This window comes from Anomaloglossus baeobatrachus, chromosome 4 (genome assembly GCF_048569485.1).
Source record: "Anomaloglossus baeobatrachus isolate aAnoBae1 chromosome 4, aAnoBae1.hap1, whole genome shotgun sequence".
Lineage (NCBI taxonomy): Eukaryota > Metazoa > Chordata > Amphibia > Anura > Aromobatidae > Anomaloglossus > Anomaloglossus baeobatrachus.
The window spans coordinates 469,438,830-469,463,229 of record NC_134356.1 but is presented as its reverse complement, the minus strand read 5'-3'; the positions used below and the strand labels follow the sequence as shown (position 1 = coordinate 469,463,229).

The following is a 24,400-nucleotide window of genomic DNA, read 5'->3' as shown; positions in this document are numbered from 1 at the left end:
TTTTATAGACTGTCATCTGGGCTGTCTCATACATAAATTTGACTTGGAACTATTTAGCATATGATTAGTTATGCAGATTCTTCTCATGTAGCTGCATTGTTACTATTTTGCTCCTTGTGATTGAAAAATCTTTTTCTCCCTGTATATCATACATGAAAACCTGTTCTCACATTCCCTAATATCTCAGTGTGTTATTAGGTTGATTCCCAAGTGAAAGGTCATTGGTTCAAATAAAGGAGCAGCCATTAAGATTTACCAAGAAAAGAGAAACCGCATCATTAAGCTCATCGATAGTGGTCTTTTGGCCAAGAAAATTGCCAAATTGTATCAAGTGAGTGCCATGAAAGTTGGAAGAATATCAAATGAAGTCCATCCATTCATTCAAAGCCAAGAGGTGGACATCCAGGAAAAATATCGTAGTCAGTTCTGGCACTACAAAAACGGCTGTGGAGGTGACTTGTATGCTTCATAATAGTGAGATCACAGACGTTCATGCAAGCACAATGTGACACATATTGCACAAATCTGGAATGGTGACCCCAAAAAGTTATAGAAGCCTCAACTTCAATATCATCAATATCATCACGCCGGCAGTTCAAAGCTGTGCTGGAGCGGAGGAGACATTTCTCCTCGCTCTGACACTCCCCCTCTCCTAGGCCGCAGGTCTGTTGCCTAGGAGACATCGGGAGCATCTGTAAGCGGCGCCGGCGTGATGTCTTGTGGCCGTGCGGGAACTGAGGACCAAGCGGCGCGCAGCGGTGCAGTGGGTGCTGGAAGGTGAGTAAAGTATGTTTTTTTTTTCTTTTTTTTGTTAACCTGTGTGCGGCTGTATTGGGGGGGCCGGGGGGAGAGGGAAACAGTGTCAGCATGGGGAAATCATGCCAGGGGGGGAAGTGCCATGGGGAAAACATGCCAGGGGGGGAAAGTGCCAGCATGGGGAAAACATGCCAGGGGGGAGACAGTGCCAACATGGGGAAAACATGCCAGGGGGGAGACAATGCCCACATGGGGAAAACATACCAGGGGAGGAAGTGCCAGCATGGGGAAAACATGCCAGGGGGAAGTTCCAGCATGGGGAAAACATGCCAGGGGAGAGACAGTGCCCACATGGGGAAAACATACAAAGGGGGAAAGTGCTAATATGGGGAAAACATACCAGTGGGGAAAAGTGCCAGCATGGGGAAAGTGCCTACATGGGGAAAACATGCCAGAATGGGGAAACTGCCAGGATGTCGTGCATGCCAGGATGAGGTACGTGCCAGGATGGGGTGCATGTCAGGATAGGGAAACTGCCAGGATGAGGTACATGCCAGGCTGGGGAAACTGCCAGAATGGGGATACTGCCAGGATGAGGTACATGCCAGGATGGGGATACTGACAGGATGAGGTACATGCCAGGATGGGGAAACTGCCAGGATGAGGTACATGCCAGGATGGGGAAACTGCCAGGATGAGGTACATGCCAGAATGAGGTACATGCCAGAAGGAAGTACCTGCCAGGATGGGGAAGATATCAGGATGGACTAACATGACACGATGGGGGTACATTTACCACGATAGGGGTACATTTACCAGGATGAGGTACATTTACCAGGATGAGGTACATGCCAGGATAGGGTAAATTTCCCAGGATGAGGTACATGCCAAGATCAGGGAATATGCCAGAATGGGGTACATTTACTAGGAAGGGGTACATTTACTAGGATGGGGGAACATGTCAGAATGAGGTACATTTACCAGGATGAGGGAATATGCCAGGATGGGGTACATTTACCAGGATGAGGGAACATGGCAGGATGGTGTGCAATTACCAGGATGAGGGGACATGCCAGGATGAGGTACATTTACTAGGATGGGGGAACATTGAAGGATGAGGTACATGCGAGGATGGGGAGACATGCCAGGATGGGGTACATTTACCAGGATGGGGGAATATTTACCAAGATGGGGGAACATTTACCAACATGGGGTAACATTTACCAAGATGGAGTAACATTTACTAACATGGGGGAACATTTACCAAGATGGGGGAACATTTACCAGGATGGGGTAACATTTACCAGGATGGGGCCATGATGGGAAGAAATATACCAGAATGTTGGAAATATACAGTATATGAGGATAGAGGGTTTTTACCAGGAAGTGGCCCAGGAAGGGGAACATAACTACATAATGAAGGGGGAGGGGAGCAACTCTTATGTCTTTATGGGATTTCGAGATGTTCAGACTTTGAAATGTAGATGTGGATTACAGGGTGACATCTGATTGCATTCCATGCTAAAATCTGTCTGTCTAATATTCTGCATTTTTTTCCATAAAGATTAATCCAACTGCTGTGTCTGGAAAGGGCAGTGGGAGTCGCTCAGCATCAATGTGTAGTAAGCATGCATGAGCATGATGCCTCCTGCAGAAGAGAAGACTACAAAGGTAAGGTTAAAATCAATTATTTATGTAATATAGTTGGTTAAATTGCTGTGTTGGCACTCGAGAAAAAAAATTGGGTTTAGAGTTACAGTTTGGGCACTCGGCCTCTGGAAGGTTCGCCATGACTGTCCTATACTCACCTTCTGCCGCCTTCATGCTTTTTCAGTGGCGCTACAATCAGTATGGACTAAAAATTGAATAGCTGGAAGCTCCAGAGTTTCATGGTGCACGTCGGAGATTGTTATGCAAAGCATCTCTATGGGAGCCTTGTTCTGGCCTAGTCCTGGCTCTCACAGTGATTTATTAAAGGAGTGGTTCCCCCATATTCATTATTGGCCACATCGATATTATGTTAAAAACAATGTTTCTCTCAAATACCTTGTGTTGCAAATAGTGTCTGTGAGTGGTGCTATTGTGCTCCATTCACCCACTTTGCATGGCCCCCAGGCTCTCTGACCTCTGGGATCTGGTGATGTCACGTCAACTGAGGCAGGCTGCAGTCTTCCTAAGTGACTGGGCTGTGGGCGAAGTTTCGCTGCTCATCACAGCCCAGCATTGACTCACAGCCCAGCATTTCCCTGCTCCCTCCTCCTTGACTGCAGAGCGCCGCAAGCAGGAGACATGCTGGGCTGTGACAAGCAGTGAAACTCCGCCCACACCCCTGTGACTCACGGAGACTGGGGTCGGCCGTGGTGATGTCAGATGAACAGGAAGTTGATGTGACATGCCTGGATCCCAGAGGCCATGGAGCCCGGGTGTCAGGCAATGTGGAAGAGCTGTGCACATTAGCACTGCTTTACAGGCACTATTGGCAACACAAGGTGTCGCGGGCAGAGGAGGGGACACTGCGCTCTCCCACTGCTCGGGTCCGGCCGCTGCTGCGGCTGCCGCTGCTGCTCGGTGGTGGCTCGAGCGGTGGGCCGGATCCCGGGGACTCGAGCGGCGTTCCTCGCCCATGAGTGAAAGGGGGATTTGATTGATTGTGGGGATTTATTGTCCGTGACGCCACCCATGGCTGTGGTGATAATGGTGACACCACCGCTGCTCTGGACGGGGATCCCGGGAGCGGTGACAGGGAGCAGCTTTGTTGTTAGTTCTCCCCTCCGTGGGTAGGGGGTTGGTTGTCCCGGTGATGGGGTAGGGATGGATGGCAGGCGGGTTACGGGGCCTGGCGAGGTGCAGGGTCGCAGGGGCAGCGCTGTGCCGAGTGTTTTACCGAGACACAGTTCTCGGTAAAACACTCGGCTGGATGGACGGGTCCCACAGATGGCTGCGGTGTTGTTTCTCCCGGCAGGTTGATGGTGACTGCCTTTCCCTGCACCTAAGTACGGTTGATGGTTCTGATGGGTTCCCACCGGTAACCCGCTCCCCAGCTTGGATATGGGCTGGAGGAGCCCCTCTTTGCCCGCAGGCTCTGGCCCTGAGAAACGGTTGCTTTGGTGGTGGCGGTGTCTCCCTCTGTTGGTTGGACTGTTGCCTTCTGTCAGGACTTGACTGTTTGGAAACCCAGGAGGTCCCCTTCACTAACGGATTCGGCAAATTCACGGCGACTCCTAGCCTTGCTGGGGTCCGAAAAGCCCCTGCCAGATGGTGCTGGCTTCTCTTTGTGTACCGGTCCAGTACTGCCGGGCCACTGCCCGTCCACGGTCCTTACGGTAACTCGGATAGGCCACTCCTGCAGAAGGTCATCACCGTCTGCCAACCTTGCTGATCTGTCCGGGTCACACACCCGGACCAACTTCAGGCTGCTCTCTTACTACTTTCCTCCTTCCACTTCAAACTCCACAACTAATCTGCCTGGTTTTCCCGCCTCCAGGACTGTGAACTCCTCGGTGGGCGGGACCAACCGCCTGGCCCACCCCCTGGTGTGATCATCAGCCCCTGGAGGAAGGCAACAAGGGTTTTGTGTCTGACTTCGGTGTGCCTGATGGGAGTGTGGGGTGAGTGGGTGTTGTGCTCTGTGGCCCCTGGCTTGTCCAGGGCGCCACACAAGGCATTTGAGAGAAACTTGTTCCTCAACATAATATTGATGTGGCCAATAATGAATGTGGGTGAACCACTTCTTTAAGCACCTTTGACTTCCAGCCAGTCAGAAGCTACGTGCACAAGATGGTGCCATGGAACCAGAACAGCATAGGTAAAGTATGTAAACCCTGGAAGGCGAGTATAAGACACGGAGTCGGGGACTTACATTTAAAGTGCTACTACAGTGGTGAAAGAAACAAAATGCTGTGGGGTGCTTTAAATAATGTGTTGAGAAACAAATACTAAATGACAGGTAAAATTAAACAGTTTTAAAAACCATAAAATATGAAATGCTTTATTATAAAATATTTTATATCATTATTAATGGAACCTGTCAGGCAATTAATACTGCTCAAACCATGAGCCACATGAATCAGGAATAGGCTTTGTTGACAATTAAAGCATTTCAGGGAAAGCATTGATTAAACAGGGTTCAGAATAGAGGAAACTATACCTTGGAGGATATGGTGGTCCCCACCATCTGTTTCCCAGCTGGCTTTGCTTCTCTGACAGGTTTCCTTCTATATGTGTATACAGGAGGAAAAAACTCTGATGATAGTCTTCCCATGTGGGCGAACTTACGCCTGTCTGAACTAGCCCCTAGTGTCCCATTGGGCACAATTGACACTGTGAATTGCAAACCAAATACATACCTCTCAACTTTTGAAGAAAGGAAAGAGGGACAAAGTATGCGTCACGCGCAGCGAGCCGCGGGAGATTTTTGACCACGCCCCTAGCCACACCCTAGCCACACCCATTTTGCAGTAAGGGTGAGAACGCACTTTGCGTTTCCACCTTCGTTTTAGGTGTTTTTTAGGTCCGTTTTGAGAAGCACCTTTTTTCATGCCAAAAGGCATGCGTTTTGATTTTCCAGCAAAGTCTATGGAAAATGGGGATTTTTAGACCCCATTTTGCGTTTTAAAACGCTGCGTTTAATTTGCATATTTTGTGGCAAAAAACATGCGTTCAAAGAAGCAACATGTCAATTGTTTTTGCCACTTTGGGTGCGTTTTGCTAACATTGAAGTCTATGAGAAATGGCAAAAACCAAGATTCCAGCAAATTCTGGCGTTTTACCTGCTTTTCCAGTGCAGAAAACATGCGTTTTGGACTTCAAAAACACATGCTTTTTGGACATCAAAATAATGATTTCATATGTCCCTTTACACACACACATAGTCCGACAATTAACAGGTTGAGTCTGTTTGAATTGTGGGACGCAGTTGCGATGCTCTTTTTATAATGGGTAAGCAGATGACTTAAGGCTCGATATATTTTTGTACTTTACTATTTATTAGAGCCTGTTCTAAATTCCCATGTCTATGATGGATCTATGAGCGTGCTTCACTGTCCCACCTTTCATGGGTTTCTCCCCCTTTATAGCACTATTTTAATCTGTATGTCCTTGTCATTTCATGGGATTTTTTTTGTGATTTTGTGCGATTTTTGCTGAAATAAAATTTTGTACTTTGCCTTTTCAAAGCTCCTGGTCTTTCTGGTTCTTTATGCTATCATGGAGTGGTATTTTTGAGATATAGTGAATAATGATTGAGATGTGCTCTTTGTTCAAATATCTAATATATCTATCTATCTATGATTCTATCTATCTATGATTCTATCTATCTATCTATGATTCTATCTATCTATCTATCGATCTATGATTCTATCTATCTGTATATCTATCCCTCTATCTATGATTCTATCTATCTATCTATCTATCTATCTATCTATCTATCTATCCCTCTATCTATCCCTCTATCTACAGATTTATCTATCTATCTATCTATCTATCTATCTATCTATCTATCTATCTATCTATCTATCTATCTATCCCTCTATCTATGATTCTATCAATCTATCTATCTATCTATAGATCTATCTATATATCCCTCTATCTATGATTCTATCTATCTATCTATAGATCTATCTATCCCTCTATGTATGATTCTATCTATCTATCTATCTATCTATAGATCTATCTATCTATCCCTCGATCTATGATTCTATCTATCTATCTATCTATCTATCTATCTATGATTCTATCTATCTATCTATCTATTATCTATCATGTATCATTTATCTATCCATCTATCTATCATGTATGTATCTATCTATCTATTATCTGTCATGTATCTATATATCCCTCTATCATCCATCCATCCATCCCTCTATCATCCATCCATCCCTCTATCATTCATCCATCCCTCTATCATCCATCCATCCCTCTATCATCCATCCATCCCTCTATCATTCATCCATCCCTCTATCCATCCATCCATCCATCCCTCTATCATCCATCCATTCATCCATCCCTCTATCATCCATCCATCCCTCTATCATCCATTCATCCCTCTATCATTCATCCATCCCTCTATCATCCATCCATCCTTCCATACATTCCTCCATCCTTCCATCCCTCCATCCATCTTTGCAGCTGAATAATCTGCTTCTGGTTTCTCACCTGCAATATAGAGGTCAAGATAACCAAAACTTCCTATGCTTTTCAATACAGGCAGTGGCTCAGTGGTAGAGCTGCTGCCTATGGAACGATGAGCTTTCACGGTTCACGGGAACCCAGCCGCCCCGATAATCCAGACCTGGTGAGAATTTAATTTAATTTATTCACTGCACTTAGGGGAGGAGCTGAGACATCAGCTGTGAGCCATGGGAGTGCGGGACACACCTCTAAAATCGGGGCAGTCCCGCAGAATTCGGGACGGTTTGGAAGTATGCAAATATAATGCAGAAGTAAACCCATTTTACTAAAGAAAAAGTAAAAAAAATGTATTACATTGCTAAGTATCTTTACCTTCTCCAGCTTTCTTCTAAGATAAAATGTTTTCATGTACGCTACGTAGTTTACATGTTATACAATCTGCAGAATGCTGGAGAACATACACATGATAAATAACATTCAGGTTATACATAAATATTATATACTGACAGAAATACTTGGAATCGGTGACAGAAATCAACTTTGAATTATGATGAATAACCAAATAGTAGCATATTATTGGGCTATGTAAATAGGTTGGTGGCCTCAGCTGTCCAATTTACAGGAAGAAATCAGTGTGGCATTTGACAAATTAGTTGTCAGCCACAGAAAAGAAAGGATAGATTGCGCTATTCACTTGAAATGCAATTACAATCTCCAGTTCCTATTGAGCTCCTTCTGACTGTCTTGAATTTTCTCTTTTAAATTCAGATCATGATAGTCAATGCTCTTAAATCGTCATTTAGTCTTTAAGAGTTCATTGTATGTAGCTACAGCACTAGGTAAAAAGCTATTCAAATTTTTCTGCATTTGAGGTTTGTTTCTCCCCATGAGATTGGATTCATGAGTTAGTCAAACATATACGTATATATATATATATATATATATATATATATATATATATATATATATATATACATAGATATATATATATATAAATATATATAATATATATATATATATATATATATATATATATATATATATATATATAATATATATATTTTTATATATATATGTATATATATATATATATATAAAATATAATGCGCGTGTGTGTATACATGTGTATATATATATATATATATATATATACACAATATATATATATATACAGTACAGACCAAAAGTTTGGACACACCTTCTCATTCAGAGAGTTTTCTTTTTTCTTCATGACTGAAAATTGTAGATTCACAATGAAAGGCATCAAAAGTATGAACTAACACATGTGGAATGAAATACGTAACAAAAAAGTGTGAAACAACTGAAAATATGTCATATTCTAGGTTCTTCAAAGTAGCCACCTTTTGCTTTGATTACTGCTTTGCACACTCTTGGCATTCTCTTGATCAGCTTCAAGAGGTAGTCACCGGAAATGGTTTTCCAACAGTCTTGAAGGAGTTCCCAGAGATGCTTAGCACTTGTTGGCCCTTTTGCCTTCACCCTGTGGTCCAGCTCACCCCAAACAATCTTGATTTGGTTCAGGTCTTGTGTAGCACCCCATCACTCTCCTTCTTACTCAAAAAGCCCTTACACAGCCTGGAGGTGTGTTTGGGGGTCATTGTCCTGTTGAGAAATAAATGATGGTCCAACTAAATGCAAACCGCATGGAATAGCATGCCGCTGCAAGATGCTGTGGTATGAACTGGTTCAGTATGCCTTCAATTTTGAATAAATCCCCAACAGTGTCACCAGCAAAACACCCCCACACCATCACACCTCCTTCTCCATGCTTCCCGGTGGGAACCAGGCATGTAGAGTCCATCTGTTCACCTTTTCTGCGTTGCACAAAGACACGGTGGTTGGATCCAAAGATCTCAAATTTGGACTCATCAGACCAAAGCACAGATTTCCACTGGTCTAATGTCCATTCCTTGTTTTCTGTAGCCCAAACAAGTCTCTTTTGCTTGTTGCCTGTCCTTAGCAGTGGTTTTCTAGCAGCTATTTACCATGAAGGCCTGCTGCACAAAGTCTCCTCTTAACAGTTGTTCTAGAGATGTGTCTCCTGCTAGGACTCTGTGTGGCATTGACCTGGTCGCTAATCTGAGCTGCTATTAACTTGCGATTTCTGAGGCTCGTGACTCGGATAAACTTATCCTCCGCAGCAGAGGTGACTCTTCTTCTTCCTTTCCTGGGGCGGCCCTCATGTGAGCCAGTTTCTTTGTAGCGTTTGATGGTTTTTCCCACTGCACTTGGGGACACTTTCAAAGTTTTCCCAATTTTTTGGACTGAATGACCTTCATTTCTTAAAGTAATGATGGCCACTCATTTTTCTTTACTTAGCAGCTCTTTTCTTGCCGTAATACAAATTCTAACAGTCTATTCGATAGGACTATCAGCTGTGTATCCACCAGACTTCTGAACAACACATCTGATGGTCCCAACGCCATTTATAAGGCAAGAAATCCCACTTATTAAACCTGACAGGGCACACCTGTGAAGTGAAAACCATTTCCGGTGACTACCTCTTGAAGCTCAGCAAGAGAATGCCAAGAGTGTGCAAAGCATAATCAAAGCAAAAGGTGGCTACTTTGAAGAACCTAGAATATAAGACATATTTTCAGTTGTTTCACACTTTTGTGTTAATTATTTCATTCCACATGTGTTAATTCATAGTTTTTATGCCTTCAATGTGAATCTACAATTTTCAGAGTCATGAAAATAAAGAAAACTCTTTGAATGAGAAGGTGTGTCCAAACTTTTGGTCTGTACTGTGTATATACAGTGCCTACAAGTAGTATTCAACCCCCTGCAGATTTAGCAGGTTTACACATTCGGAATTAACTTGGCATTGTGACATTTGGACTGTAGATCAGCCTGGAAGTGTGAAATGCACTGCAGCAAAAAAGAATGTTATTTCTTTTTTTATTTTTTTTTAAATTGTGAAAAGTTTATTCAGAGGGTCATTTATTATTCAACCCCTCAAACCACAAGAATTCTGTTTGGTTCCCCTAAAGTATTAAGAAATATTTCAGGCACAAAGAACAATGAGCTTCACATGTTTGGATTAATTATCTCTTTTTCCAGCCTTTTCTGACTTATTAAGACCCTCCCCAAACTTGTGAACAGCACTCATACTTGGTCAACATGGGAAAGATAAAGGTGCATTCCAAGGCCATCAGAGACAAGATCGTGGAGGGTCACAAGGCTGGCAAGGGGTACAAAACCCTTTCCAAGGAGTTGGGCCTACTTGTCTCCTCTGTTGGGAGCATCATCCGGAAGTGGAAGGCTTATGGAACTACTGTTAGCCTTCCACGGCCTGGACAGCCTTTGAAAGTTTCCACCCGTGCCGAGGCCAGGCTTGTCCGAAGAGTCAAGGCTAACCCAAGGACAACAAGGAAGGAGCTCCGGGAAGATCTCATGGCAGTGGAGACATTGGTTTCAGTCAATACCATAAGTAACGTACTCCACCGCAATGGTCTCCGTTCCAGATGAGCCCGTAAGGTACCTTTACTTTCAAAGCGTCATGTCAAGGCTCGTCTACAGTTTGCTCATGATCACTTGGAGGACTCTGAGACAGACTGGTTTAAGGTTCTCTGGTCTGATGAGACCAAGATCGAGATCTTTGGTGCCAACCACACACGTGACGTTTGGAGACTGGATGGCACTGCATACGACCCCAAGAATACCATCCCTACAGTCAAGCATGGTGGTGGCAGCATCATGCTGTGGGGCTGTTTCTCAGCAAAGGGGCCTGGCTATCTGGTCCGCATCCATGGGAAGATGGATAGCACGGCCTACCTGATGATTTTGGCCAAGAACCTCCGCTCCTCCATCAAGGATCTTAAGATGGGTCGTCATTTCATCTTCCAACAAGACAACGACCCAAAGCACACAGCCAAAAAAACCCAAGGCCTGGTTCAAGAGGGAAAAAATCAAGGTGTTGCAGTGGCCTAGTCAGTCTCCTGACCTTAACCCAATTGAAAACTTGTGGAAGGAGCTCAAGATTAAAGTCCACATGAGACACCCAAAGAACCTAGATAACTTGGAGAAGATCTGCATGGAGGAGTGGGCCAAGATAACTCCAGAGACCTGTGCCGGCCTGATCAGGTCTTATAAAAGATGATTATTAGCTGTAATTGCAAACAAGGGTTATTCCACAAAATATTAAACCTAGGGGTTGAATAATAATTGACCCACACTTTTATGTTGAAAATTTATTAAAATTTAACTGAGCAACATAACTTGTTGGTTTGTAAGATTTATGCATCTGTTAATAAATCCTGCTCTTGTTTGAAGTTTGCAGGCTCTAACTTATTTGCATCTTATCAAGCCTGCTAAATCTGCAGGGGGTTGAATACTACTTGTAGGCACTGTATATATATGTAAATAAATATATATATATAAATATATATATATATATATATGTATATATATATATATATATATATATATTAGTGTTGAGCGAGTATGCTTGTCACTACTCGGTACTCGCACGAGTATCACTGTACTCGGGCTACTCGGCGGGGACCGAGTAATCTCGCGATACTCGTGCTGTACTCGTGGTCTTCATCCCTGCATGTTGGCACTCTTTTGAGAGCCAGCCCTCATGCAGGGATTGGCTGGCAGACCACTGCAATGCCACAGCCCTGTTAGTTGTGGAATTGCAGTGATTGGCCGGCCTACACAGCGTGACCGAGCCTTTATACCGGCGGGCGCGCTGTGCTCTGCACACAGCCATCCAGACAGTCAGTGCAGGGAGAGTGTTGCTGCTTCAGGGAAAGGTTTGCGGCCCTTTATAGTTATTTCCGTAGCAGGGCTGCAAACAGTGTGACCAGAAGTCCTTCTCAGGACTATTGTAGTTGTATACAGGCAGGCAGGGTATAGCCAGGTCGGAGTACAGAAGCAGAGTCCTTCTCAGGACTATTGTAGTTGTATACAGGCAGGCAGGGTATAGCCAGGTCGGAGTACAGGAGCAGAGTCCTTCTCAGGACTATTGTTGCTGTATACAGGTAGGGCAGGCAGGGTATAGCCAGGTCGGAATACAGGCTACTGACCAAGAGAGTCCTTCTCAGGACTATTGTAGCTGTATACAGGCAGGCAGGCAGGGTATATAGCCATTCCTAGTGGTGACCGTATACCAGCCTTCATCATATATGGGGCTGGTGTACACAGTCTAAAACAGTCCTGATAGTGTCAAACTTCTCAGTAATTGTCGCTCCTAAAAAGCTGTTAGGTTCTTAGTGCGTCCGTGCGTGCATTTAAAAACCGCACGTGTGTGCCTGTCGGTGGCAGCGTACAGGTGCACTTGTGTGCGTTTTGCACAAACTAGTATATAACGCACAAGTCTAGTGAATAATACACGTTAGTCAGAAGTGTCTGATAGTGTCAAACTTCTCAGTAATTGTCGCTCCTAAAAACCTGTTAGGTTCTTATTGCGTCCGTGCTTGCATTTAAAAACCGCACGTGTGTGCCTGTCGGTGGCAGCGTACAGGTGCACTTGTGTGCGTTTTGCACAAACTAGTATATAACGCACAAGTCTAGTGAATAATACACGTCAGTCAGCAGTGTCTGATAGTGTCAAACTTCTCAGTAATTGTCGCTCCTAAAAACCTGTTAGGTTCTTAGTGCGTCCGTGCTTGCATTAAGAAACCGCACGTGTGTGCCTGTCGGTGGCAGCGTACAGGTGCATTTGTGTGCGTTTTGCACAAACTAGTATATAACGCACAAGTCTAGTGAATAATACACGTCAGTCAGCAGTATCTGATAGTGTCAAACTTCTCAGTAATTCTCGCTCCTAAAAACCTGTTAGGTTCTTAGTGGGTCCGTGCTTGCATTTAAAAACCGAACGTGTGTGCCTGTCGGTGGCAGCATACAGGTGCACTTGTGTGCGTTTTGCACAAACTTGGATATAACGCACAAGTCTAGTAAATAATACACGTCAGTCAGCAGTGTCTGATAGTGTCAAACTTCTCAGTAATTGTCGCTCCTAAAAACCTGTTACGTTCTTAGTGCGTCCGTGCTTGCATTTAAAAACCGCACGTGTGTGCCTGTCGGTGGCAGTGTACAGGTGCACTTGTGTGCGTTTTGCACAAACTTGGATATAACGCACAAGTCTTGTGAATACACGTCAGCACAGCATTGCAAAATGCGCAAGGGCGTTGGCAACGAACAAGGAAGTGGACGTGATGGTGGTGCAGGCAGAGGCCGAGGTCGTGGGCAAGCTCTAATTTCGCCACAACAAAGGGCCACATCTACTCGCTCGCACGTCCTGTCCCAAATTCTTGGGGACCGCAGCAGTACACCGCTCTTGAACCAAGACCAGTGTCAACAGGTTGTTAGTTGGATAGCGGATAATGCTTCCAGTCAGATTGGCACCACCACAAACACTCTGTCTTCCACACGGTCAAGTGTCAGTAGCCGTGATACTGCACCGCACATTTCAGAACCTGATCCTCTTTCCTACCACAAGGCTGAGTACACGTCCACGGACATTACTGATCCCACACTTGGACACTCGGAAGAGCTGTTCACGTTTCCATTCGCACATTCTGGCCTCTCGCCAGCTCCTGTTGAAGTGGGTCATGAGGAGATCGTATGTACAGATGCCCAAATATTTGAGCAGCCACGTTCTCACGAAGTTGGCAATGTGTCTCAACAAGGGGTGGACGATGATGAGACACAATTGTCAGGAAGTCAGGAGGAGGAGCAGGGTGCGGAAGAGGAAGACGACGTGGTGGATGATCCAGTAACTGACCCAACCTGACAGGAGGATATGCAGAGCGAGGACAGCAGTGCACAGGGGGAGGGAGGCGTAGCATCCCAACAGGCAGTAAGAAGCAGGGTGGTGGCCCCAGGCAGAAGTCAGGCAACCGTTCCCCGGAACAACAACACGACACAAGGTGCCTGTACAAATGTTAGGTCTTCCCGAGTCTGGCAGTTTTTTAAGTTGGCTCCAGATGATTCTAAAAAGGCCATTTGCAACACCTGCCGTGCCAGCATCAGCAGGGGTACCAAAACTAGCAGCCTGACCACCACCAGCATGATCAGGCACATGTCAGCCAAGCACCCAACTTTGTGGGAGGTACAACAGAGTCGAGGAGCAGTGCTTGCTAATGTCACTGCTACGTCTTCGCTTGTTGTGCATGCGAGCCAATCCCCTGTCCATGCTGCCTGCGAACAAGCCTCCTCCGGCCCTGCACCTGCAGTTGCCTACGCAGAAATAACACCATCATCAAGCACGTCCTTGTCCCAGCGCAGCGTTCAGTTATCCATTCAGCAAACCTTTGAACGCAGGCGCAAATACACTGCCAACGCCCCACATGCCACAGTTCTAAATGCTAACATTTCGCGACTGCTTGCGCTGGAAATGTTGCCTTTTAGGCTGGTGGAGACAGAAGTATTCCACGACCTGATGGCGGCAGCTGTCCCACGTTACTCGGTCCCCAGCCGCCACTATTTCTCCCGGTGTGCCGTCCCCGCATTGCATAACCACGTGTCACAAAACATCACACGTGCCCTGAACAACGCTGTTTCAGCCAAAGTCCACCTAACCACAGACACGTGGACAAGTGCTTGTGGGCAAGGCCGCTACATCTCGTTGACGGCACACTGGGTTAATATTGTGGAAGCTGGGACCCAGTCTGAGCAAGGGACGGAACACGTCCTTCCCACACCAAGGTTTGCAGGCCCTAGCTCAGTCAGGGTTTCACCCACACTCTACAGCTCCGGAATGTCATGCTCCTCAGCCTCATCCTCCTCCTGCGCATCCTCATCCACTTTACCCTCCACACCAGTCCCAAGCTGGAAGCACTGCAGCACTGCCTCGGCGAAGAGGCAACAGGCTGTGCTGAAGCTAATCTGCATATGTGATAAACCCCACAATGCAGAAGAGGTGTGGACAGCTCTGAAACAGCAGGCAGATCACTGGCTCACACCTCTAAACCTAAAGCCAGGAAAGGTCGTGTGTGACAATGGCCGTAACCTGGTGGCGGCTTTGAGGCGAGGCCAGCTGACACATGTTCCATGCGTGGCCCATGTGCTCAACCTCGTGGTTCAGCGGTTTCTAAAGTCATACCCAGAGCTGTCTGATCTGCTGGTAAAAGTTTGCCGCCTGTCTGCACATTTCCGAAAGTCACCTACTGCTTCAGCCGGCCTTGCCGGCTTTCAGCGCCGTTTGCATCTTCCGGCTAACAGACTATTGTGTGATGTCCACACGCGTTGGAATTCAACTCTGCACATGTTGGTCAGGATATGTGAGCAGAAGAGGGCAGTTGTTGAGTACCTGCATCACCTAAGCCATCGGGAAATGGGTCAAACTCCACACATAACACCTGAGGAGTGGAGATGGATGTCTGACCTATGTACCATCCTCCAAAACTTTGAGGACTCCACCAAGATGGTGAGTGGGGATTACGCCATTATTAGCGTCACCATACCGCTTCTCTGCCTTCTAAAACGGTCTCTGCTCAAAAACAAACATGATGCATTGCAGGCGGAGCGCGATGAGTTGGAGCAAGAAACAGTAGTGGGTGTGGGTGATAACACACAGCCGAGCCTCGTCTCATCACAACGTGCAGTGGAGGACTATGACGAGGAGGAGGATGAAGACATGGAGCACTCTCCGGCCAAATTGAGGATATGACATGCACACCAGTCATATCCTCGGTTCAGCGTGGCTGGCCAGAGGACAGGGTAGATGAGGAGGAGGAGGAGGAGGACAGCATGTTCAGTCATCGTGTTGGTCAGGATACTGAAGTACTGGCTGTTAAGAGTCTGGCGCACATGGCTGACTTTATGGTAAGCTGCCTGTCTCGTGACCCTCGCGTTAAGAACATCTTGGCCGACAATCATTACTGGTTGGTAACACTGTTAGACCCACGCTACAAGGAGAACTTTATGTCTCTTATTCCCGAGGCGGAGAGGTCAGCCAAAATACAGCAGTTCCGGAAGGCCATAGTCACGGAAGTAGGCAAAGCATTCCCCTCACAAAACGCTAGCGGCATAGGTCAGGAATCAGTGGACAACCAAGGCGTACAGCCGAGAGGGGCACAAGTCCAATCCGCCAGAGGTAGGGGAACAGTCTTTAAGATGTGGGACAGTTTTCTCAGCCCCTCACGTACCACAGCCCCTGAGGTGCGGGGTAGTGCCACAAGAAATCCTAAGTTTGCCCAGATGCTCAAGGAGTACCTTGCAGATCGAACAACTGTACTCCGACATTCCTCTGTGCCTTACAATTATTGGGTATCCAAGCTGGACACGTGGCATGAATTGGCTCTCTACGCCTTGGAAGTCCTGGCCTGCCCTGCCGCTAGCGTTATGTCAGAGCGTGTTTTTTGTGCCGCAGGTGGAATCATTACAGATAAACGCACCCGCCTGTCAACTGAAAATGCTGACAGGCTGACTCTGATCAAGATGAACAAGGGTTGGATTGGGCCAGACTTCACCACACCACCAGCAAATGAGAGCGGAATTTAAAGTTTGTAACGGGAATTTGCCATGTACCTCCACTCACCCATGGGTACACACTTCTGGACTTTGGATAATCGCTGGACTGCTCCTCCTTCTCCTCATGCGCCACCATGATGACCGTTACAATAGTTAGGCCGTTGTTTCAGGTATACCCCCAGTGGTAAATTTTTTCGCCCATTCTTTCAGAATGGACATTACAACGACAGGAGACCCGCTCCTTTGCAATGGGAACAATGTTTTGAAGCCCTCATGCACATCTCTATCCAGGGACAATGTGGAGCCTCCAAATTTTTGGCTGCCCTGCCTAAGGGCTATACTACAATAGACCCACTTCCTTACAATGGGCACTTCTGGTTTACAGGCCCTCATGCACGTCTCTATCCAGGGACAATGTGGAGCCTCCCAATTTTTGGCTGTCCTGCCAAAGGGCTATACTACAATAGACCCACTTCCTTACAATGGGCACTTCAGGTATACAGGCCCTCATGCACGTCTGTATGCAGGGGCATTGGTGAACCTCACAATTTTGGAAGACAAAAGAAAATACTACAAAGACTCACTTCCTCAAAATGGGCACATTAGACTCAAGAGGCCTTCATGTACGTCTCTTCTCAGGGACATCGGAGTGCCACACAATGTTTTCACGTAAAATCTTTCATGTAATCTCCAAAAGTAACATACACCAGCTCTATCTCACTATTGGGTATGTGCCCTTAACATTTCCGCCATGAAAATTCATTTTGGTGTCATTTTTGAAGGTTTTCTGGTGAGTCTGTAAAAATGGCGTAAAACGCGGACAAAATTGTTCACAGCTGTGACTTTTGAGTGATAAATGCTTCAAGGGGTCTTCCCCATGCTGTTGCCATGTCATTTGAGCACTCTTCTGAGACTTTTGTGACATTTTTAGGGTATCTACATGCTGCCGGGGGTCATTTCATAAAAATACTCGGGTCTCCCATAGGATAACATTGGGCTCGGTGCTCGGGCCGAGTACACGAGTATCTTGGGATGCTCGGCCCGAGCCTCGAGCACCCAAGCTTTTTAGTACTCGCTCATCACTAATATATATATATATATATATGACAGCTTTTAAGATAAAAGAAGTGGCATCATAGAAAAAAAGGAGGCCATAGTTATCAATATCAGGCTGCTGTGCCATTATATAGCAAACAAAAGCCATTCAATATTTAATTTAACCTTTTCTGGTGCTGTTATTTATGATTTTAACATATTGCGTGACAGGGCAGCAGAAAAGTCAAGTTCACTGGCAGTCACAGTTGGTACCATGGAAGTCCCTGGCTGGGAAATTCGATGATCTTTATAATGTCACTGCTTTTCAAATTTCCCTTAGTGTGTACCGGAGGCTGCTGTGACCGGTAACATTTTGTGTCACTGCAGCTTCTGCATGTAACAGAGCCAAGGATAGTCTTGGGATGTCGTGTGGATTACTTCGGACCTGCTGAAGTGTTTTGGGGGTTTCTAAATGGGTAAAATAGGGTGTGTGTGTTTTTATTTCATATAAAGGATTTTTCTCTTTGTGTTTATTTCTTTTGACTTACAGGGTTAGTAATAGAGGGGGTCTCATAGACACCCCTCCATTACTAACCCAGGGCTTGATGGCAGCTGTGATTTTTGATAAATTACAGCTGACGTCTACCCCGTATATTACCCCAATTGCCTCCACACCAGGGCAATTGGGATAGGCCAGGTAAAATGCCATAATTGGCACAACTAATGGATGTGCCAATTCTGAATATTAAGGCTGGTATGGGCCAATAACGATAGCCCTTCCTGCCCTGATAATACGAACTCCCAGCTATCAGCTTTACTTTGAATGGTTCTAAACTAAGGGGGGGTGGGTCTATTTTTTTCAATTTATGTAAATCATTTAAAAAAATGCTTGGGATCCCATCTATTTTTGATAACCAGTCAAAGTAAAGCTGACAGATGAGGGTTGCAGCCCATAGTTGTCTGTTTTACCCTTGCTGGTTATGAAAAATAGGGCGGGATCCCACACCCTGTTTTACATTATATTTTTTTACAGTACAATACAGAAAACTGCTCTGCACCTAAATCACAGACACCGATACAGAGGGGGGGTGCGTGTATAATAGTCTACAACCAATTTTTTTTTCCTAGTCTCTGCGAATTTGGTGAACCCGAATATCCACGGGTCCGCTCATCTCTCTTCTAAATATACTCTATAAAGAAAGGGGTGGAGAAGAAGTCAATCATGGGCAGAGTAAGAAAACAGTCAGAAGGAGACACAGAAGAATTATGCTGAACTTTCTAACAAGTCTGTTAACTCATCACAGAGATGGATTTTAGATGTTAGTGAATCAATTATCAGAACCCTAGTCCAGTGGCCTAATCAGTAATCCACGATCTTCAGACAGAAGCCCTACAAATTACTTTCTACCTCCCCAAATCCCCAAAGCCTCTTCTAATTTGTTGGCACAGCACAAGGTGCTCATTGTGTTTTGATCCAACACACACATGATGACATGTCAGACCTACTAATCAGATGAAAAAATTAGCACCAGGCACTCCAATTGATGTGAAAAAAGAATAAATTTTATTGCAACTTCAAACAGTTCAACGTTTTGGTCGCTGCTTGGACCTTCTTCAAGAACCTGTCTTATGATAATTGAGAGGCGAACGATAGAAGTTCAAGTGTGAATAAGAAACCAGGTAGCAAGTGGATCTGTTATAAGAATGGTTTTGAATAGAAATTCACCTATAGCGAACTGTGTGTGAATCATTAACCAGTAATGGTGAGGATTGCTCCTCTTGTGGAAAGAGTTTGTGTGAGAGTTCACATGAAGTGACTACCATGCAGATTGGTCAAAAATGGTGTAGGTTGTTCAATACTTGTAACAACGCAATTTGTGTGGAGTCCACAGCTATTGAATATAAAAAGAAATGTAGGTAGTTGGGTGTCTACACCAGAAAGGGCAGAAAAGAAGTATGCGGTATCCACCGCTTGTAATAAAAGTAAGGTAATCTGGCTGACATCACCGAAGGGGCAAGAGGAAAATATGCGGTATCCACTGCTTGTTGAGAGTATGGTGAGTAAGGTTGACGTTACCAGAGAGAGAAAAAGAATAACATGGTATACACTGCTAGTGGAGTGGCGCTCTCCACTAGCAGTGTATACCATGTGATTCTTTTTCTTGGATACCGCATGTTTTCCTCTTGCCCCTTCCATGACGTCAGCCAGATTACCTTACCTTTATTACAAGCGGTGGATACCGCATACTTCTTTTCTGCCCTTTCTGGTGTAGACACCCAACTACCTACATTTCTTTTTATATTCAATAGTGGTGGACTCCGCACAAATTGTGTTGTCACAAGTATTGAACAACCTACACCATTTTTGACCAATCTACATGGTAGTCATGTGAACTCTCACACAAACCCTTTCCACAAGAGGAGCAATCCTCATCATTACTGGTTAATGATTCACACACGGTTTGCTGTAGGTGAATTTCTATTCAAAACCATTCTTATAACAGGTCCACTTCCTACCTGGTTTCTTATTCACACTTGAACTTCTATCGTTTGCCTCTCAATTATCATAAGACAGGTTCTTGAAGAAGGTCCAAGCAGCGACCGAAACGTTGAACTGTTTGAAGTTGCAATAAAATGTATTCTTTTTTCACATCAATTGGAGTGCCTGGTGCTAATTTTTCTATATATGGACTTGGACCCTACCTGAGCACCCATACCCTCACAGAAGTGCCATGATCATTTTTCATTGTGCTACTAATCAGATGAGGCACCAAGCATACCAGTAGACAGGAACTTTTCTAAAATGCAATACATTATATGGTTTTGATTAGCTGCTACTGGTAAGAATATATGCTACAAAGATCCTTATTGTAACATGCATTAGCAATCAGCATGCTTAATTTTGCTCATTATCAAGGGATAAAAATGAATCTAAAATGTTAATGATAATATTATTGAGCAAATTATGTTCAGCATGTTGGTTCAGCCTTCCACAACAGTTATCTTTCATGTGGACCCTTAGGAAAATTAGCTGCCCACCCCAGTTCTAGATGAATTGTAAGACTTGCAAGCTTTAGCACAGATGAAGCACAGTAGCCGAATTTATGGCTGGTAATCAGCATTTGATCTATTAAAGGGAACCTGTCACCACTTTTTTGGCATATAAGCTGTGCCCACCACCAGTGGGCTCTTATAAACAGCATTCTAACATGCTGTATATAAGAGCCCAGACCGCTGTGAGAACATAAAAAACACTTTATAATACTTACCTAACGGTTGCTCGATTGGCCAGATGGGCGTCTTCGTTCTCCGATGTCGGCGCCGCCTCTTTCGGTCATCTTCGTCCTCCTTCTGACTCCTGTGTGCATGACGCGTCCTACATCATACACACTCGCCGGTCTAGCGCAGGCGCACTACAATACTTTGACGCCTGCTCAGGACCTGAATGATGGTGAGTGTGGATGACGTCGGACCCGTCATACACCGCAGCTAGAGGAGAAGGAGGACAAAGATGGCTGAAAGAGGCAGTGCCGGCACAGGAGAATAGAGATGCCCATCTGGCCATCCGAGCGACAGTTAGGTAAGTATAATAAAGTGTTTTTTTTGTTATACGCCCAGCCTGGGCTCTTATATACAGCATGTTAGAATGCTGTATATAAGAGCCCGGTGTTGGTGGCCGCAGCTTATAGCCAAAAAAGTGGTGACAGGTTCCTTTTAAACTTCTAGATTCAATCTAAGTGGCGTTCACATTTCTTCTTGTGGTCCTACGTGATGTTCTGGATTCATTTTAACAAGCACAAATATTGCATTAATGTTAAACCCAATTGGTTTCCTCTGTATTAGCAGGGGAAAATAATATACCGTATATATTTGAAAATTGTGCTGATACAAATACACATTTTTTTCCATTACTTTTTAAAGCTTAATCCTAGGTATTGAGAAGTCAAATTGGGTCAATGAGCAATAAAAGTAAATTTATTACCACAGATTGCTATCACATAGTTCAGGAGAAAGTAATATGATTTTATATTTCATTTTCAGTTCACGCAAGTAGGAAAAAACACATCCTGTCTAATGTAATTTATGAAGAGTTCTCAAAGTGTAGGCAGAATGTAGAAATGTTCTTTTATAAACTTAACCACGTCATTGGCCTTTTCTTGCCTATGTACCTGAGTAGTCATGCAGAAATCACACATTATCTGTCATATACGTTTTTTCTTAATTTTTTTTGTGGAGTTTGATTTAATTGTCTGCCTTTGTGCTCGTGGAAATGTTTCTTTCAAACATGAGCGATAACCTTTAGATAATTAGTCACTAAATTGTCAGGTTCCAGAAACTGCCAACCTCTTCAATGATTTAGTGGAAACATCCTTTTCTCTTGCATTCACAGTGAAAGTCTTCCTTAATTATTTATGATTACAAATAAATGCTGGCAGAGTGACACTTCATGCAGAGATAGGTCGTTTTGCCAGCGCAGTGTAATTAAACCATAGCAATTGCTTCATTGTATGATTACCGTATATTAATAGAAGGAAAGTGAAGCATAATTTGTGATCCAGTGGCACACAAACGAAAAAGGTAAATGGGTGATGTCTAAAAAATTTTTTTAGTTTTTTTCATCACCGCATCATAACAACCATAATATTTTTTTCTTTTTTTTTTGCTTACCATCACTGTATGAGGGCTTGATTTGTTTGTATGATGGGTTGTGTCTGTTCGTGACAAAATTCTGGGTAGATATTATAAACTCTACAAAAAGAAATAGAACAAACAGCAATTCTGTTGATATCTTTCAACGTTTAGAATTTTCATTTTCTGCACAAAGTGTGAACTTTATTTTGTGGGTCAGCAAAATTATTGCTCTACCAAATTTATGTTGTGTTATTTTTTTTTGTATAATTAATACTTTCAAAAATAAAACATTTGTTTTGTTTTTCCAATTTCTGAGACCCATAATTTAAACATTTTTCCATCAGCTACGCTACATAATGGGTTATTCTTCTTTGAGAAAAGCTGTAGTTTTTTTTCACTTTAGCACGAAAAAATGTAAACATTAAATATGTTTTTTTTATCTTATTCAAAATACAGAGCTCAGACTTTTTTTTTTTACATTTTTGTATGTAATTTTATGTTAGGAAGGATGAACAAAAATGGCCTTCTGGAGTTGTTTTTCATATTTTATTTGTGATGTTCACAGTGAGATAAATAATGATATTATTTTGTTGTTTTGATCATTACAGACATGTGCCAGATATGCTTCAAGCTTGATGACAGAGGCAGCTGTCTCTCCTATGCATCTTGATCCACTAGAAACTAAGGGATCAGGCTTATGATATTCATGACCTATCCATTGAATAGGTAATCAATATCAGATAATTGTGGGGTTTGACACCTACTGATCATCTGTTTTAAGCTCCAGCGGCCAGATGTAAACAACTACCATGTTTTTCCAAAAATAAGCCCTCCCCCAAAGATAAGCCCTAGCAGGAATTTTCAGCCTTTTCAGAACATGGCTTAAATAAGCCCTTCCCTGAAAATAAGCCCTAGTCCCAATTCAATAATGAAGTGTCCATGCAGCTAAAAAAGTTAAAGAATACTTCAAGACACTTCATTATAGACAGCAGACACCCCCAAAAGAGAAATGAGAGAAGACCCCTGAAATCATACTCACTAGACTCTGAACAAGAGGACCTGCAGCGGAACACCCACACACATCAGATTTCACACCCACACACATCAGATCGTTCACACAATCACACATCAGATCACACACACAATCACACATCAAATCGCACACACACACTTACCTCATCCATTGCTTCTGGCCTGCAGAGAATCCTGGAACACAGTGCAGTGGAATGTATAGAGGACCTGCGGTGGAACACATCGATGCATTCCACCACCGGGTCCTCAATGCGTGTCCCTACACTGTGTCCCATCTTCCCCTGCTGGCCGGAAGCAATCGATATCACCAGATGTGGTATGTGTGTGCGATCTGATTTGTGATTGTGTGTGTGACCTGATGTGTGTCTGTATATGTTTGTATGAGTATGAGTGTATGTGTGTGATCTGATGTATGTGAGTGTGTCAGCCAGAAGCATGGGAGGCAGCATCCAGAATATCTGCTGGGGTGCCTGCCAAAGATCGCAAGAGGACCTGGGAGCCATGCAGACGTCCGAGGCCCTAGTACTATTTTCATGACAAAAAAATAAAGTATAAGACAGTGTCTTATTTTTGGAAGCACACGGTGACATAGTAAAAACAGCAAAGTTCCAATTAGTGGCCAATGCCAAGATCTGCAGATCACATAGTCGGCAAAAGACAATACAAAGTGTAAAGGGCTGTACTGGTCTGGCTCCTTTGCCTGTTTAACACTAGAACTACTGAGGTAGTCATTTTGACTACTTTGCACCATGTATTTCTATATAGGTGTCACGATTCCAGTAGTTCTAGTGTTAAATCTGGCCATACTGGGTACTGATATTAGCCAATTCCTTACCCAGTTGCATATTGTGTCCCCTAGTCCTTGCTTCTGGAGCTTTAGTATAAAGCTATTATGTGGTACAGTATCAAATGCCTTTGCAAAGTCCAAATAAATCATATCAGCTGCATTACCAAAATCCAGGTTTGAACTTACCCCCTCATAGAACCCCAACAGGTTGGTTAGACACGACTTATCTTTCATGAATCCATGCTGTTTGTCAGTTCTAAGGTTATAAGGCCAGTTATAATGCCAGTTATAGGGTTATAAGGCCAGTTATAGGGTTATAAGGCCAGTCATAATGTTGTAAGGCTTGTTAAACTTATGACAATGAGATTAATACAATACAGTTTCACTTCCCTATGGTAACTAAATGCCTTTGTTCCTGTTTTGCAGGTAATTTGCTTGTAGTTAGCTGATAATAATCTACTGTAAATTAGAATAATATGGGGAAGTTGTCATGGTGACTAAACTGAAAGTGTCAAAAGGGAATGTATGATATTCCAGAGTGTTCTAATATTACAAGTTATGGTTATAAGAGAACTTAATCCATGT

At 44.0% G+C, this 24,400-nt stretch overlaps 1 protein-coding gene across 2 annotated transcripts in view; it reads left to right on the top strand.

The window, feature by feature from the left end:
* The window catches only part of ENTREP2 (endosomal transmembrane epsin interactor 2), a 1,488,859-nt gene that overhangs the window by 384,723 nt on the left and 1,079,736 nt on the right, over positions 1-24,400 (top strand). The gene's annotated exons all lie outside the window — the stretch shown is intronic.